General features: G+C 39.2%; 1 protein-coding gene across 1 annotated transcript in view; it reads right to left on the bottom strand.

The window, feature by feature from the left end:
* Nucleotides 1-18,072, bottom strand: part of LOC147307189 (uncharacterized) — a 34,869-nt gene that overhangs the window by 1,093 nt on the left and 15,704 nt on the right. The gene's annotated exons all lie outside the window — the stretch shown is intronic.

Below are 18,072 nucleotides of genomic sequence, written 5' to 3'. Positions count from 1 at the left end.
TCTCTATTTTCTACTCTTCTGAGCCCATCTGTCCCCTTAGGACACAAGTAGAGCAAGAGTGAGAGAGAACTCCTCAGCTGCAGCCGATGGCCAAGGTTTCCTTCCAAACCAGAAAATACAAGGAGGTTGATTTTACTGTTGGCAGGTTGCTGGAGGTGGAATAAGGCTCCCAGCCCACATGCTCAGCATCGTCTTTGGAAGTTGACGGAGAATAGGGGCTGCAAGCAAGCCAGTGAAGTCAGCTGCCGCCCTCAGTGACAGGATATGAAACCAAGCTCGTAATACTGCTAGCACAATGCAGGAGGAGCAGGAATAATAATACAAGCCCTTGGTATTATCAGCAGAATGTGGATGTGACTGAGCCCCAGAGGTGTAGCTGGCAACAGCAAAACAGTTTAGCATAATGAAATTAGATAAGCATTGCTGAAAGAGGTTACATCTTATGAATATATTTAAATTGCTCTATTATGCTTTTCAAACCCCTGTGAATTGTTTCTAACTGTGAAAAAACAAAATATGTATCAAATGTTTCTAAAGCAAATATGACTCAGAGTCACAAAGCAATCCAAAACTGCTGACTATGCAGTTGATATGGTATATGGTAAGTACCGCTGCTCTGTGTATGGACATGCTGCATGTTGTAATAAACAGAACTATAACCCGCATAAAAATTGGTGATCGGTCTCTGTTCCCTCATACTAGAAGAAAAGCCAACAACAAACCTGAGTATGATAGCGAACGGAGGATTTTACCTTCAAACAGAGTGCTCTTGCTCACAAGGTCTGACATCTTGCTGCTCCAAATTCAATGACTTCTTAGTCTCCAGGGTTATCGCTGTCTCAACATCAATTTTATCATTTGCACTACAGCCTGAACCCTTTTTAGTTGTTCCTTTGAAAGTTGGAGCTTCGTTGTTACAGTATCTCTGTCTTTAAGATGTGCTTCATCCCAGCGGCTCTTACCTGGATACTGTTTTGCAGCACACTGTTAAAGACATCTTTAACTTTAAGAAAAACTACAACCATAATAAACTGCACGAGTGCGGAGAAACGTTTGCAGCAAATAGAAAACCAAGACTGCTAAGGAGTAACTATTGAATTCTTTAAATGGGAAGTGAAACCTGTGACAAGAATCCTCATAAATAAAGTTAAGTCTACTCAAAAGTACTTTAAGTACTACTTTTTTAGTTGCCCATCTCTTTTTTATTCATCTAGCTGTCTGCACAAGACTGCTTTCTTATTGTTCAAGTTTATTTACTCAGAAAGTGCAGGATTGGAGAAAAAAATGATTTAATAATGAATAAACTTTTTGCTGTTGTTCACATTTCCTGTTTCCAATAGAATGATTTGATTATTTTTATGCTGCAGCAAGCAATCACTGTCTTATTCTGTTGTTTCTCTGATATCCATTAACATTTAATTACTGGTTTGGCAATGGGTCAAGGGTAAAGGGGGTTTTACGTTGTGATGCTGTTGTTACTGGTGAGAAGTTGAAGTGGTGTACATTTTGTGCTTCCTGTTATAAATACCACCAACAACACAAGCCCTACCAGTTTCTATAACGTTGTTCAATTAGCAAAACTCACTCAGAGATGCCTTTTTCAATTGAGCTGGAAAGCATGTGCAGCAGGTTAGGGTGATTAAGGATAGAGCTGGAAAAGTACAAAAGATGATAGAAGGAGCACTTTGAGAAGCTAGTTAATGAATAAAATGAGAGAGAGACAGAGAGCAAGAGAGAAAGGGATGGATGGAGGAAAGTTAGTGAATAATAAAGTGTAGTATTAGTAAGGAGGAAGTGAGGGCACCTATAAAGAATATAAAAAGTGGAAATTGACTGGTCCAGATGACATACCCGTGGAGGCATGGAGATCTCTAGGAAAGAGGACAGTAGAGTTTTTAACCAGAAGAGAGGATGCTTCAGGAATAGAGAAAGAGTTCTGATTTTCAACAACAAGGTTGAAGTGCAGAGTTGTACTAACTACACAGGGATGAAGCTGATGAGCCAGAAGAAAGAGTTGCTAAAGCTAGTTTAATAAAAGAGATGACAATCTGCGAGCAGCAGTATGGCTTCATGCTGAGAAAGAGCACTACGGTGCACAGACAGTGTACAACAGAGGCTAAGAAAAGTGTGCAGGCAGGTAGAGTGAGTGGAGATGAGTGTTGGGTGATTTGTGAGTGAAGGACAGCAGCACGAGTGAAATAAAAGGTTTACAAGTCAGTAATGAGACCTACTATGATGAATGATTTGGTGAAAATGGCAGTGACAAAAAGACAGTAGCGGTGGGAGATCTGAAGATCACTTTGGCACCAGGATGGAGAGAATTAGAAACGAGAACATCAGTGGGACGGCTAAGGTTGAGCAGTTTGGAGACAAAGTTGGAGAGACAAGGCTGAGATGCTTTAGTCATGTGGAGATGAAAGATAGTGGATACACTGGACAAAGGATGTCAAAGATGAAGCGGCCAGGGAGGAGGGAAAAATGGAAGACCACGGATAAGATTTATAAATGTTGTAAAGAGGATATGCACAGAGCTCGTGTGACAGAGGAGGATGTGAGGGTGAGATAAAGGCAGATGATCTGCTGTGACAACCCCAAAAGGAGCACCTATAAGATGGCTTTTCTAACCTAAATAATTCCAACAGGCTAATCTAGCCTAGTGACCCAGTCTAATGAGTTCTTCAGAATAAACATTGGTGACATGACATCTCTCAATTCACATTTCTCAGGGAAGCACTTAAAGCTATACACTGCAACTGGTGAGGATAATCTAGACCAATTGCATATTTTTTTTTAAAGCTATGGACCTTTCTGAACAAATTACATATCTCTTTAATCTTCTGTAGTTTTCCCTCAGGACTGGAAATCTGCAATTTTAGTCTCTCCGCAGAAGGGTGGTGATGAAAGTCCTGGAGTCATTAGTTAATATTCAACTCAAATCACACCTCTCAGGAGATTCTGTTAAGTCCAGTGGTCTTAGAGCTAAACTTTGAAATGTCACTGCTATTACTTTGGGATATATATTACATTCACTAATGATATTTTGTGTTGCCCTCTTTAATACAAGCATTTGAAACAAATTGCTGGAAGTCTGCTAGTCCTATAGAACAAAATGGGTTCTGTAATTTTTGCCATTGTGAAGACTTAGTAGTGGGTTCAATTTACAACTTGCATGTTGTTTTAATATATATTGCAAACTGTAGTACAAGGATAATTTATACAGAAATAGAGCTCAGTTTTTTGTGTCCCCAGATTTATTACCGGTCACACTTGCATATTTGATTTTTGTATTAAAAGAACCCTAAATGGAAACTTGCCATTATGGTGTATATCACTTTCTCATTTAACTGGTCATAGACCTTATTGGCTATTACTCAAAGTTTAGCTTCAGACTATAGTAAAAAAAAATGTACATAGTCACTGTAACTTCACCCACCCGTAGTGTCCTGTTATGTAGCCTCAAGCTGAGCGTTTTCTGCTTTGATCACCTTTGTATTTTCAAACCAGTTGTGACAAACTGGAATGGATCTGTAAAAACAGATGCTTGTGATGGTCAGTTCATTAACCACTCAACATACTGGTTATAATCCACCAGTTAACCAGTCGCTTGATAAGTCATGAGATCAACTCCATCACAAACATTAAAAGCGGCATTTTTGATACCCTGCAAAGAGGGAAATGGCTGCACAAAAACAAACACTGTGGTCCTTTAAACTGACAAAAAGCCATAGAATGACCTGCAGGTATTCAATCGCCTCCACAGCCTCCATTGTTGTGTTGTGTTTGTGTCGCATACAAATTACTTCACAGGACTTTCAGCCGTGCTGCTACGAAGACCCCACACACATTGAGGTGATACTCAGTTGTAATGGAAAATGACCCAAACTGTTGAGAGTATAGTCGAGCCAAGATTAAATTGAATAAATACTAGTGGAAAAGAGGCAAGAGTCTCATCATTAGTGTTGTCAGGAAGGGAAAGTACACATCAAGCATGTCATCTATATCCACTGTCATTTCTTTTAACCCAAGTTGTATCATTTCCCTTACTAGTGACATCAAAAAATGTAGTTTGGTATTATTCCCAGCTAGAATCAGAGCAAGGATGCAAAGCTGACATCTTAAATGTCCTTTTCGACTCTTTTTGAAAATCTCAGCTTTTGGTAGAATTCACATGTACAAAGTAAGCCTTGTGACCTTGGTCTTGGCCTTATCTTCTTTATGAAGGGGTCGATATTGTTTCTCTTGTACAAGGTACAAGTCCCTGCTGGATGCCACTGAGAAATGTCAATACTAAGCAGTATTGGAGACTCCTTTCAAGATCACAAGGCTAACCCTGAACTCATGTAAGAGCCTGTCATCAGCTCTTGGCGAATTGAGCTGTGTGATACAAATACAGATAGTTTATGACTTTATTGCACACTGATCAATGTAAGCATCATTCCTCAACAGGATCCATTCATTTGATTAGGTGTGTCTGTTGTAGTTAGATGAAAGTACAGCGTTGTGTGTTCAGAGAACAGTGTGTAATACTGCCCATGACACCTGATTCTCCTACACTAGAATGAGGAGGTAAGAAGGTTTCAGCTTAAGGCTGTAAATAGTGGTAAATAGTAAACAACCTCAGAAGATTAGGAGGTTAAGAAACTCCATAATATAGCCCGCTCACCTCCAAGTATTAAATTGCTGGTAAAATTGTCTCATGTTCTGATTTAACCAACTAATCACTACATTCGAAAATATTTAATCTCCTATTATTTAATTTTATTAATCACATATTTTCAAAACACTGAACCCATGTAAATTTGAACACCGTGACTGTGACTGTTGCTTACTTATTTATTCAGTAGTTAATTTTTTAAATCTGTTTAATTTTTATTATTATTATATTTTTACTTATTTATAAGAGAATGGTCACTATGATAAACACAATGACATCTATGCAAGATAAAAGTTACTAATCCCTGAAAATAAGAAAATCTTGGTATAAGTCAGTTCCTTTTACCAATTTTCAAGTGCAAATTACTTCAGGTGTCATGTTTGAAGCTAATCCACCTCGGCTGTCACCTCCTGCCCTGAATACTCAAGTATTCTTCTTAATTTAAGTGTCCTCTGATGTGATTTAAGATTCCAGGATCGAACAACCATTTCCGCACCTGACTCTCAGGCAACAATACCTCCATTACAGCACTGACAGCACAGTTTAAAAGTCACCACAGTAATTTAGGGCAATTAGATATTTTCTTGATGGGCTTGTCTTCCCTTTGTAACACAATGTCTGACAGTATGTGGTTTAAAAAAACATGCTAACCCTTACTATATAATCCCTTTATCAGCCGGTGAACACTGTGAAGGTCATGCTTTTTTGACTTTTCTAGTGCATTCAATACCATCAGCCCGACTGTCTTGGGTGAAAAGCTGAGAGCGATGCAGGTGGATACCTCTCGTAACCTGGAATGTAAATTACTTACAATTACCTTACAGAGTGAACACAATATGTCCGTCTTCAATGCTGATACTTGTGTCTAACAAGGCGATCAGCAACTTGGAACCGTTCTCTCCCCTTTGCTATTCACACTCTACACCACAGACTTCAGCCACTGCACAGAGACCCGCCATGTTCAGAAGTTTTCTGATGATTCTGCAGTGGATGAATCAGTGAGGGTGATGAGACAGAGTACCGGGCTGTGGTGGACTCCTTTGTCATATGGTGTGCACAGAATCATCTGCAGCTCAGCATGACAAAGACCAAGGAAATCATTGTTGACTTTAGGAGGACCAGGAAACAAGTGCTTCACTCCAGTGGGTCAATGTGGACCATGTGGAGGACTATAAATACCTGGGAGCACACATTGACAATACACTGGACTGGATTAAAAACACCACTGTACTGTACAACTGCTCCATCTAAAGCTCAAGTACACACTGCAGTAGCTGCACACCCTCAGTACTGCATCCTCTAGAGACACATGGACTAACAATGATTAGAAGGCATTTTATTGGAAAAATACTCATGTATGAGAATGAGATAGATCTTCAGGGATGGAGCAAGCAGGCTGATAAGGACAGCCAATAAGAGTGAGCCAAGCAGAGCCTGCAGAAAGGCAGACCGAAAACTAGGCGATGAGGTGGTCAAGCTAAGAGAGTTAAATTAATTCAGAGCAAAAACCCAACTAGCAAACTTTAAGAAGGGCCTTAGTATCTCCACCACTGCAGCAGGCAGAAAGATCTAGCTGAGAATGTCTGATGAACCAAGGGTGAAATAATGCAGAAGAACAGGCTTAATAATCAAAAGTGTTCACATTTTTTGGTGGGGAGAAATTTGTAAGCACCAGTCCTACAACACATAAGCTGAATGTTGTAGAAGTGAATAGAAAAAGATAAGCTATAAAATCAAAAACTGAGCTGAAAGATGCTGTGGCTCACTACAGTTTAATCCACCATGTTTAAATGTTCAGTCATGCTGGTACCAAGTTATCTGCCTTCCACAGTCAAGAGGACATGAATCCAACAGAAAAGTCTATCTGTCATCACATTGTTGGATTAGAGAGTTCAGAGACTGTGCAGCGGTGTTCAGATACAACTTAAACTTACACTTCAAACTGAGCAGGTCGCCCTATAATAGCAATATATCACTCAGTGCAAGATCATCTCTGGAGACTCTAACTAAGTTTATAGAGACACTATTTCAAAGAATTTTGAATATATACAAGTTTTTTTAAGATTATAAGTGTGTCATTTTTCTTGTAGGTCTCAGTCTTAAGCACATTTATATGGTTTGAAAAGAATAAAAACAATACACACATGAACTCTAATGTAAACTTGCGAAGAATGAACTAGCAAAAAATGCAAGTACAGACTTGTGTATATGAAATGTCCCCTGTGTTGTGACATTACAGGAATCTGCCGCCTTCAAAGTTATTAAATGATTCTTCTTCCTTTTCTTAATAATAATAATGATAAATAAAATGCACAACGCTGCAGTACTTTTAATACAGCAAGCTCACAAAAGCTCTGCTCTCCTCCAGAGAAGCAGCTGTCAGACAGAGAGAAAACACAGCTCCTCCACTCTTACTAAATGATATTCATCCATTACCAATGACGACTGGATTGCCCTGAGCTAAATGAACTTCAGAGGTGATATTACTTTATACAATGAATAATATCCCATTTTAATTGCCACCACCATCAGCTGTATATCAGACAGCCTGAAAATCAAGCCCTTAACTGACTAAAGCCACATCACATCAGTTATTTTGTGCTGCACTACATCAAAGTGATTCTTGTCTTGATGCCTAATTAAATGAAAGGCAGATGTGAGTAACAGACCCTCCAGGTTCATGCATGTGTGACCTGGTGGTATGAACTCCATAATGATGACAGTATGCGATAGACCAAGGACATTTTTCAGCTTTCATATTACATAATCCATGCCTGAGTTGAGACTCCTCCTAAATAAAAGGAAATCTCTGTGAGCTGAGAGAAAAGTCTTTGACTGATTGTCTGCTCTTTTTTTCTCCTGCTCTCTTGAAAGTCAGCAGTAAATGTCCTCCTCGTTTTAGAGCCCTTTAAGATTATTGTTTTCCTTTTATTGGCTGTCAGGCTCTGTGAAGTGCCGGTGACTTGTCCTGGGTGGCATGCTGCTCTTCGACCAAATTCAGCTGGCATATTCCCCAGCCTTCCTGCAACCCTAACTTTGATAAGCAGTTAAGAAAAAGAATGGACCTCATCAGTTGAGGAAGTTGGGAAATGGGAAAGGGAATTGAACCACTCACTCCTGATAGTCACTGGCACTCTAACCCCTCAGCTCCGGGTCACCTGATTCTTAGTGGCAGCATTGTGAACAAAAGAGCAAATTAAATTTAAACAACACTAAGAGTTTTCAGCTACACTAGAAAATCTGCCAGCTTGCTAGAAATTTTATTTAATTTAATTTTAAAATTAAGTCATCAAAAAATGAAAATAAAAGACTAAAATTTTCACCAAATAAAAATTAAATGAAATTACCCAGATTATTGCATTTTCAATTTCAGTCTTGACCAAAACTGTGGATATTTTGTGGGTATTTACTCAGATTCTGATAAATTTTGTGCGTGCTCATGTGGTGGAAAGGTTATGAAACTGCATAAACAAAAAAAAATCCGCGTTCTTATTCTCAATGTACAATGGGCCCACATCTAAATCTTGTATGACTGGGTAGCTCTGAGGGGCTTATACTGTAAGTATTCTTTTTTTTTATGGTGGAGGCATAGAGTACAAGCGTGGATAAAGCATATGCATTATTAAACTGTACAGTGTTAGAGGGTACAGACACTACATGAATTATGTACTATATTATTTGAGCTTCAGTCTTCTCTCACTCTTTTCTGCTTCTACCTACATGCAGGAGCTTTGGGCAGATATCGCCTATGTTTAATGTGGAGTCAAAACAATGCTGAAGGACACAACATCCAGTCTTGTTTATTTCACAATACTATTCGTAGCTGTTAGATAAATGTCTTAATGTCTTTTTCATTAAAAAACGATTTATCATTGCAAGTTATCCAGTATTATCACACTTTTTTGAAAACTGAATGAAATCAGTTTAATATTAAACCTGTTTATGTTTGATTGTTTGAAATGTTGACATGATGTGTGGTAGCAGAAATCGCTGCTTTTTCAACAGGCTGAATCAGGTAACACTTCAGTGTCTTAAGAAGATTTTTAGGGAGAGGTGTGATTAGGTTGAAAGCTTGTGAACTTTACAAAATTAAGTGATTTGATGGCCACTCACTGTAACAGTTATTTGTAATAGAAAGAAAAAAAGTGGTATTTTAATGGCAGTGGCAGAGGCAGGTGATTTTTATAGCGGAAGGTTTTTTTCAAGGCAAATCGCTGTAGCAGTGTTAAACCGACGGATTCTTATATAGCGCTTTTTTACTCTACCTGAGCACTCAAAGTACTTTCTACAACTTGCCTCCTTCTCCCATTCATAAAACCATTTTTTCTATGCTTTTTGTAAGTGCTTTCTAGCCTACATTAACACACATTCATAATGCATGGATGCAGTGGAGAGTAACTTGGGGTTCATATCTCACCCAAGAAAATTTGGCATGAAGACTGGAGCAACCAGGGGTCAAATCACCAACCTTTTGATTAGTAAAAGACCTGCTACACCCACCCCAAGGCCAGTCAGTGGTCACTCAGGCCTCTCATTTTTTTATGCAGTGATAACTGCCACAGTGCAGTGATGGCTGCTCTGCCACCTGTAGCTCAGGTGGCAGAGCAGGTCAGCCACTAATCAGAAGGTCGGTGGTTCGATCCCAGGCTGCCTCCTGGCTGCATGCCAAATATCCTTGGGCAAGATACTAACCCCATGTTTGCCTACTGGTGGTGGTCAGAGGACCCGGTGGCGCCAGTGTCCGGCAGCCTCGCATCTGTCAGTGCGCCCCAGGGCAGCTGTGGCTACAACGTAGCTTGCCATTGGCAGTGTGTGAATGGGTGAATGACTGAATGTAGTGTAAAGCGCTTTGGGGTCCTTAGGGACTGAGTAAAGCGCTATACAAATGCAGGCCATTTACATAGAAGTACACTAAAAGTACTAAAAGTATGTTGTAGAGAAACAGCTTGTTAAAAATAGTTACTGGATATAAAACCAATTTTAGGACTATGTTGATGTCACGATGTGGTTATAGGGACTCAAACGCAGAGCGGTTAGATGTCTCCAAAATGCAGTTTATTTACAGTTCCAGTGCACAATATATATACAGTGAAGGGAATCCAAAACTCCAGGGAATCACAGGGTAGCTCTCTCACACTCGCTCACGTCTTCTTGCCCACACTCACACACGTTCACACGGCAGGGAGGTCGCAGGTCCGGGGGGTAAGGTCTGAAGCAGAAGAGAAGGGAAGTCACAAACTAATCACAAATCACGACGCACAAGTCCACAGGAGCTGTGAGAACACTAACGTCAGTAGTACAATCATCCAGCGACGAGAGGATCTGTGTTCCAGCCTCAAATAGTGCTCCCGGTGATGACAGGTGATTGTTGTCAGGTGTGTGGGCCAAGGGCGGGAGCCCACAGTGAGCTCCACCCAGGCAGAGAGGGAGAGAACCGAAACAGCAAATGTAGCCTTGTGGGGCCAACCGGGCAGGCACAGAGACCATGACAGTTGATTGTATAGAGTGCCCAGTAGGGAAGCCTGGCTGTAGCCATTTCTCAGTTTTGAATGGTCAGAATTCATGTAGGAACTATCTCTTTAAAAGTAGACATACAAATACAACCATATCTAATATAAAATATAAACAAAAAAATAAACAAACAAACGGCCGGAATAATTTATAACATAATTTCCACTCTTGAGTGAGTTTTAGTTTGGGGTTCAATGTGGGGTTCAATGGGTTCAATGTGACACTTGAAGATGTAATGCAGCATCTATAATCATGTTTTATTGCTAAGGCTGAGTGTGTAGTAGGAAAGGCTGCAGTGAGAAGGATATAGAGGTGAACTTGGTGTTTGTCCCTGTCTCATTCTCCTGACAAGCCTGGGACTTTGGGATCTAGGGTAAAGAGAAGGCGCTGTCTCATTTCCACTTTTGCTCTATATCATAACACAATACCTCGAGAGTTGTGGGGAAAAAAGAAAAGAAAGGACCCTATACAGTTCCACGGATTTCCACATCATTGTATAATGTAGTTTCATTCCGGCTTATATAGATTCGACAGAAAGTAGGGCAAACTGATGAGTGCGGAGCAGAGGGCAGCCTTGCCCACATACTTCCACTACGTACATGGACTCTGATGAATCAGAAACTGCAGATATGCAGTATGTATGTACACTCATCCATGTACTTGCATATGTAAAAGTGATCTGCATACTGAACAGACAGAACAAAACAAAAAGAAGCTCATCTGATTGTTTCATCTTATGTCAGGGCAGCGCATTAATATGTTAATGACGAAATCTTTGGTGCATTTATATATCGGAAGAGAAGAGAAGAGAAGAGACTGCCTTAAACACATCATCATTTGTGTTCCTGTTGGTTTTTCCTCTTCAGAAAATTCTCCCCCAGGTTTCCCAGCTGAGGTTTTATCAGGTTTCAGCTTATATCCAGGTGGTTAAATGCCCTTCTGGCAGTGCTTCTTAACACCTTGCTTAGCTTTGCCTTTCCACTCCCCCACAAGATAGAGTGGACTGTGAAGACCTAGCATCTAACCCTGAATGGCATAAAACCACATGTCCAGCTGTTGTTGCAGTAAAGTTCATAGTGTGCAAATTTCCTTTGAAGACCTCTTCAGATGCTCAACCACAGGGACTTTATGTTCAAGCAGAAGCTGTTTCAATCCATCAGTGTACCTGATATTACAATGACAGCTCACAATGCCCTTATCTTAGATAGCTTTCATCTATCTATCTATATTGATTGATAGATTGATCACTTCTTTAAAAGGCTCTTATTGCATATAGCGTTCTACCAAACATGCATGCAGCATCTGTAACATGCAATTAGGATTGTGGGAGAATAGTATACATGGCACATTCAGACATTCACAGTAAAGTGTGCTTTTTACATCCTTTGCTTTTATTTTGACACTTTTAAAGTGTGAACCCTGAACACAAAAACACACTTACAACACACCTGCCAATATAACTATCCCCTATTTTTCACAGCCATTCCATGCCATTATATCACATTACACCACATTCTTCCTGTTTGAACTCACATCTGTCCATGGCTCACCTCCTGCCTCAGTCTTGCCCGTTCTGTGCTCTCTGACTGCTGAAAGCCTGCATTTCAACCTACATTCGCTTGTGCATCAGTATTGGTTACATTTTTCTGTTAAGATAAAAAACAAGTAGATAAAACACACTGAGCTCTGACATACACTAATCTCATAAAGTACATTTGAATAAATTTGAAGAAACTGGCATCCTGTCACATCACATAATCTCAAAGCCTCACCTTCATTATTTTTACCAGGCAACAACCTGCTGTAGTCAGCACCTCACCAGCAATGATGTGCACTCTCGTTGCATCATACCTTTTTCCTCCTGAAAAAAGCTGTTTTGAATTTTATATATGAAAGGGATCAGTGGTTCTGTCTTTACTCTCTTTCCCCTCCTTTATCCTGTCAGAAAGCTTCTGATTGTGTTTCGCCAGTTTTTCTTTAATCTCCCAGGGATGAGATATTATTTTCACTGTCTAACACTCTGGAGGGAATCTGTCAACTCACTCCCCTCCAACATGCATGTGTGAACACATTTTTTCATCACGTGCATGTTCATACTCACTACATCTTTCACCGTTCAAGTGTATGAGGCCACCGACAGCGGGCTCTCTTTTCACAGCTCCGTGGGTTTCACGGCCTATGACGATGCTTTGCTCCCTGCAGCATCAGCGGGGTACCGGAGATAAGAATTACTACATGAGGTTACAGCCACTATTAACTGTGGTTGACAGACCGAACCAGGGTTTGGACTGGCGAAGATCATTACACAGCTCTGCAGGCAGAGATGTGAAATGGAGGGGAGGTGTTAATAAAATCCCAGAAAAAACTCTAAGTTAAAAAGCTGTTTTAGACAAATTTTAATCAAATTCTGAAGTTGATAGAAGCTTGGATCACATTCACAACATAAACAAACAGAACTGAAATTGATTGAAACCACAGTGAGACTAACTTGTCTAAAAAGTGTCTGTGATCTTGGTGTTTTCACATCTTCACAAACCAACAGCATCAAAGGGGAAAACAAACCAGAGTTCGATTCAAACGGACTAAACAACGCACGTGTAAAAGTGTTTGAGAAAACAAACAAACCTAGATTGGACTAAATCGTCAATAACCTCATCCTCCATCAGTGAAAAGAACACAGATGGTTTCTTGGAACTCACTGAAAAACTGGGGATGTTGCACACTTACAGTAAATCGTCGATCATAAAGTATGCTCTTTCCAAGTTTATGCTACTTTTGGATTCTAGTGCCAACCTTTAGTGACATGTTATAATAATATAATAAAGGTATTGACCTCACGGTGAACTAGAAATTCAGGTATGGAGTCAGTCACACAGGAAATGCAAATCTCTTTAATCTGTAATCATTTCCATATTCTTATTTTTTTAAATCCACATTGAATGGTGACAATGATCCCATAACTCTCTAAGTCCTTAGCTAATAACGCCTGTGAATATGCTACCAGACATCCTTCTGGTGTGGAGGTGACATACATATTTGCACAGTATTACCTTATTACTGAGTGATGGGTGTCTATTTATTTGATTGTATATTTTTTATGAAATGGTGGATATATGTTATTAATGCCTCCTGGGTTTTAGCCTTTACCATAAGAAGTGCTCCGTAATCCTTTAAAAAAAGTAAAGAAAATCCAGATTAAACCACATTAAATCAATGCTCAAAAATACAGCTACAGTACATTGCTGGGTATTGTTTTAATTCAGTGTGTGATTGTTGTTGCCCCGCTCCTCTAAACTCTGTTAAATATTTTTAAGTCAAAGCAAAACTTTTGTGTTCATAAATGTGTGTTTACACTTTACTTGCTTTGTTGTTTGGTGGCTTTCATATTCATGTATTTATTACTTCCAGGCTGGACTACTGTAAATCATTATTATCAGGTTGCTCTAAAATTCCCCAAAAAGCAACATAACTAAGGGAGGGTTTAGGGCCACCTGATCCAGCCCTAGCTATAAGCTTTATCGGGAAAGGAAAGCTTAAGCGTAATCTTAAAAGTAGAGAGAGTGTCTGTTTCCCAAATCTGAGAAGCCAATATAGGAGAAATATGCTGTCTTTCTAATCCCTGTCAGTATCCTCTCTGCAGCATTCTGGACCAACTGAAGGCATTGGCCTATAGGATGCGGGGGCTTCCCATATTCCCATCTTGTTCACTCATCTCTTTTCACTCTCCATGTGTTTATACACCACTCTGCATTTAATAATTAGTTATTATTAATCTCTGGCTCCCAACCAGTTGCTACAGATGGCTTCCCCTCCTTGAGCCTTGTTCCGCCAGATGTTTCTTCCTGTTAAAAGGGAGTTTTTCCTTACTACTGTCGCCAGGTGTTTGCTCATAGAGGGTCCTCTTCTCTCGTCGTTTTCTCTCTATTTTAGTAGAGCCTTTATCTTACAATATAAAGCACCTTGAGGAAACTGTTGTTGTAATTTGGCACTGTGTAAATAATTAAAATCAACATCAATAGGTTATCTCTTGATTAGTTAAAAATGACTTTTTATTATTATTATTTTTATTACAGTTTATTTAAAATAAACTGCCATCTTTCTTACACTCTTACATGCTGTAACATACAGCAGGCCTGTAAAAAACCTCAGACAAACAGCTCTCACTTTAAAAGTGTGACTCATGACTCAAGCACCACGTTTTTTATCTTCAGGTTTACAAGCCAGATTACAGCAAAATCAATGCAAATAATTGTCTTCAGACTCAACAAAAGAAGCTGCGTGTTCATTGTAAAACGGTCTTCACACTTATGGCTGAATGGGTTTCAATAATTTAGTTGCATACAAGGATAACTGGAATGGTAATGCACGCTCGCGCTTGAAAAAATGGTGAGGAAAGAACACACACACTCTCTTTCTGGCACTTGACATCACTTGACCTTTTGACTCATAACTGCAGGTGGAATAATGCATTGGAGTAATCATACTCTGATCAATAACACAACATGATTTAGAACACAGGTCATGATATGTACCGTGTTTATTTGGAAATCAATGTAACTCAGTGAAATGAATGAACTGGCTTAACCTCGTGTCATGTGGTCCTGACAGCTCTTTAACCATGTTTCAGTTTTGTTGTTTTTGCTTTTTATTTCTGGGTAAATAATGGATGTATTCAAACAGACGAATGCTTCCAATTATTCCCCTCTGTACTCGTCACTAAATGGTATAAATACAAGTATTAGGAATATGAGGTGTCTGTTTGTCACATACGAAAACAAGTTCTCTTAATGAAAAATTAATTGCCTTCTGTTATCTGCTGGTCTTACAACACATAATGAAAAGGTGTTGTGCAAATTTTACCAGCTGTGACGTGTGTGTGTGTGTGTGTGTGTGTGTGTGTGTGTGTGTGTGTGTGTGTGTGTGTGTGTGTGTGTGTGTCATGACAGCAAACCTGAATACAAGCAGGAACAACCACAAATCCACTACTTCATCAGGTGTTTATATTTTTGTCTGATGGTCACTCTTAATCCTTTTATTTTATTAATCTTATTCATTGTATATCTTATTGTTTATTATACTCATGTTTTAATATTTAATATATACACTGATTTATTTATCTTCTTTTTCATTTATGTATTTATTTTATTTATATTAATTTTATTGTATGCTTAATGTATGGTTTTTAACTGCTATCTCTGTTTTATTATTGGAAAGCACTTTGGTCAACTTTGTTGTTTTTAAAGTGCTATATAAATAAAGTTGGATTGGATTGTCTGCTAAGCAGCTAAAACTGACGAAATGTGATAAAACAGTGAACATGAGCTGTTTGGAGACAGCTTATAACAAAGCTTTTTAAGAATATGGAAAGCAACAGTGCATGTTAAGTGAAAGGATATAAAACTGTTCACACAGTCCAGTCACTTCAATTTTTACGAAATAAAGTGATCATTAGGCTAAATTATAACATTTTATGATGCTGATTGGTTACCAAAAGTCTTCTGTGTTGTTCCGACAAATGTTCTCATACTTTGTGCTAAGTAGCATCAAATGAGACATAAGACTGTCATGCATTGTTAAACGCAGACACTATACTGTATCTATCCATTTGAAGACAAAAACCTGTTTTGAATGTCATAAACAAATTTCAACCAGAGCTAAGTACATGCTTTTTGGCCAAGTTAGAAGCTAGGAGGCTAACTGCCTATGTTTTGCACTGCTTTTTGGCTAAATAGTGTGTTATATCTTCTATATCCATGAATGCACGGGGCATTTGCTCTAGTACATGAGACATAAGTTTTGTAATCAGACAGTAAACGTGAGGCTTTATACGGACATCCAAAACCCTGCCAATTTATAGCTAGGTTGCTAGCCATAGCTTGCTAATGCTGTCACTAGCAAAGAACGATCTGAAGGCACCTCATTTTTCTTTCTTGTTCTTATGTGGAGTTTATGTTGTGCTGGCTGCCTGGTTATTTCTTGTCATTAATGATTAATGCTCTCCTAGGATATTAGTGTTGTTCACTGCTGACACTGTAATGGAGTGAAACAGGCACTAAGGTAAGACATTTGGAACCAAGAGTAAACATTAGTTACATTTCAATCCATTCACACATTGTTTCAAAAAAAGTAAATAAAATAAAATAAGTTAGTATGTTTTCTTTGAAGTCATGGGAACCCTGTGTATATGATTTTAGGGCTTACAGAGTCTGCTTATCACCACCCTTATGTGCATGAGGACCACATAGCAAAATGTCATCCCTTTCCCTTCTAACGCCTGGGGCATAATGGTGAGCCTCTCTGTTTTCCTTTCATGTGCATACTCATTCCAGTTCTGCTCATTTACTCTGGATGCTCTTACTTTGTTGTACTTTGAGGCCAGACTCCTATCCATGCAATGCCATAAAAAATGATTAATTGCTCCAAGCTCTCATTTTACATTCTCTGTTACACATAAAGCAATACTGCAAGCCGGATATACCTCTGAGTTACCACTAAATCCCACAGGCAATTTGTTGTATATCTTGACCAGTGACTGTAAAAGACAGTCATTGATCTTGACCTATTAACAATGCCTCAAATAGATGAGCTGTTGACCTTGTAAGACCTACTGTGCCTTACACTTTCCACTTCTGATCCACTTCTTTAATTCAGCTGTGTTTCAGATAGATTTAAGTGTTTCAGGAGCCTGAAATGTATCAGGTTTAATGCTCTGAGACACAAATTGCCCAACAAACCATTATATATGTTTTTACTTTCTATAGCTTTCTAAAATCAACAATTCACTATCTCGCCTTAACACTAATTTTCCTCTGTGTTTAGGTAACTATGTGCATGCGAGACTCTGTTATTGTCACTGTTAAATATTTATGGGGGTTTTTATATACAGTTACTCCATTGTCACAGGGGAATTGTGACTCTAGCTGAGGGGTGGCCAATCTCAGTCCACGAGGGCCGGTGTCCCTGCAGGTTTTAGATCTCACCTTGGGTCAACACACCTGAATCACATGATTAGTTCGTTACCAGGCCTCTGGAGAACTTCAGGACATGTTGAGGAGCTAATTTAGCCATTTAAATCAGCTGTGTTGGTTCGAGGACACATCTAAAACCTGCAGGGTGCTCTAGCTGGAACTAAACCAGCAATTTGATTCCAGCCAACCTGTACCTGTTAATTACTACACCACTGGAATGCATGCATGATTTTCTCAGTGTCTCACTTTGTTGTGGAGGTATTCTGGCCCACTGTTTTTTTCAACATTGCTTCAGTTTTATTGAGATTTATGGACATTTATTTATGCACAGCACAATCAAGTTTCAGCTACAGCATTTCAGTCAGGTTAAGATCTGGACTTTGACTAGTCCCTCGATTTTTTTTCTCTTTTCAGCCATTCAGATTGGCTCCTGTACAAACCTATAGCTGTCAGGGAGACCCCCTCACATTATAGCTCTGATAGTTTTCTGCACCGATGAGTTCATGGTTGACTCAGAGACTGCAAGGTGCCCGGGTCCTGTGGCTGTAAAAACAAGCACAAGTCATCACCACTCCACCAGCTGGTGTTATGTATTATTGCCAAACATCTCCACATTGAATTTGTCTGTCCAAAGCAGATTGTTCCAGAAGTCCTGTGATTTGTTCAGAACTTTGCGAACCATTTTCATTTTAAAGAGAAGTTTTGCTTTCTCCTGGCAACCCATCAAAATGAGCCATACTTGTTCAATCTTTTTTTAAATTTTACTGTCAAGAGTCTGAAATGCAGCTCTTGGCCTTTTTGCAGTTTCTCTGAGCATTGCATGAATTTGCTGGGATGTCAACTCCTGTAAAGACTGTGATATTATGTTAACACACAACTGAACCACACTTGATCAGTTAATCTAGCACTTTTAATTTTAGCACCCAGTACTTATCCTGT

The sequence above is a fragment of the Aulonocara sp. 'chitande type north' Nkhata Bay genome, linkage group LG19 (assembly GCF_057382095.1).
Source record: "Aulonocara sp. 'chitande type north' Nkhata Bay isolate Kocher_YH1m ecotype deep benthic linkage group LG19, A_spYH_male_GT1.1, whole genome shotgun sequence".
NCBI lineage: Eukaryota > Metazoa > Chordata > Actinopteri > Cichliformes > Cichlidae > Aulonocara > Aulonocara sp. 'chitande type north' Nkhata Bay.
This window is presented reverse-complemented; position numbering and strand designations above follow the sequence as displayed.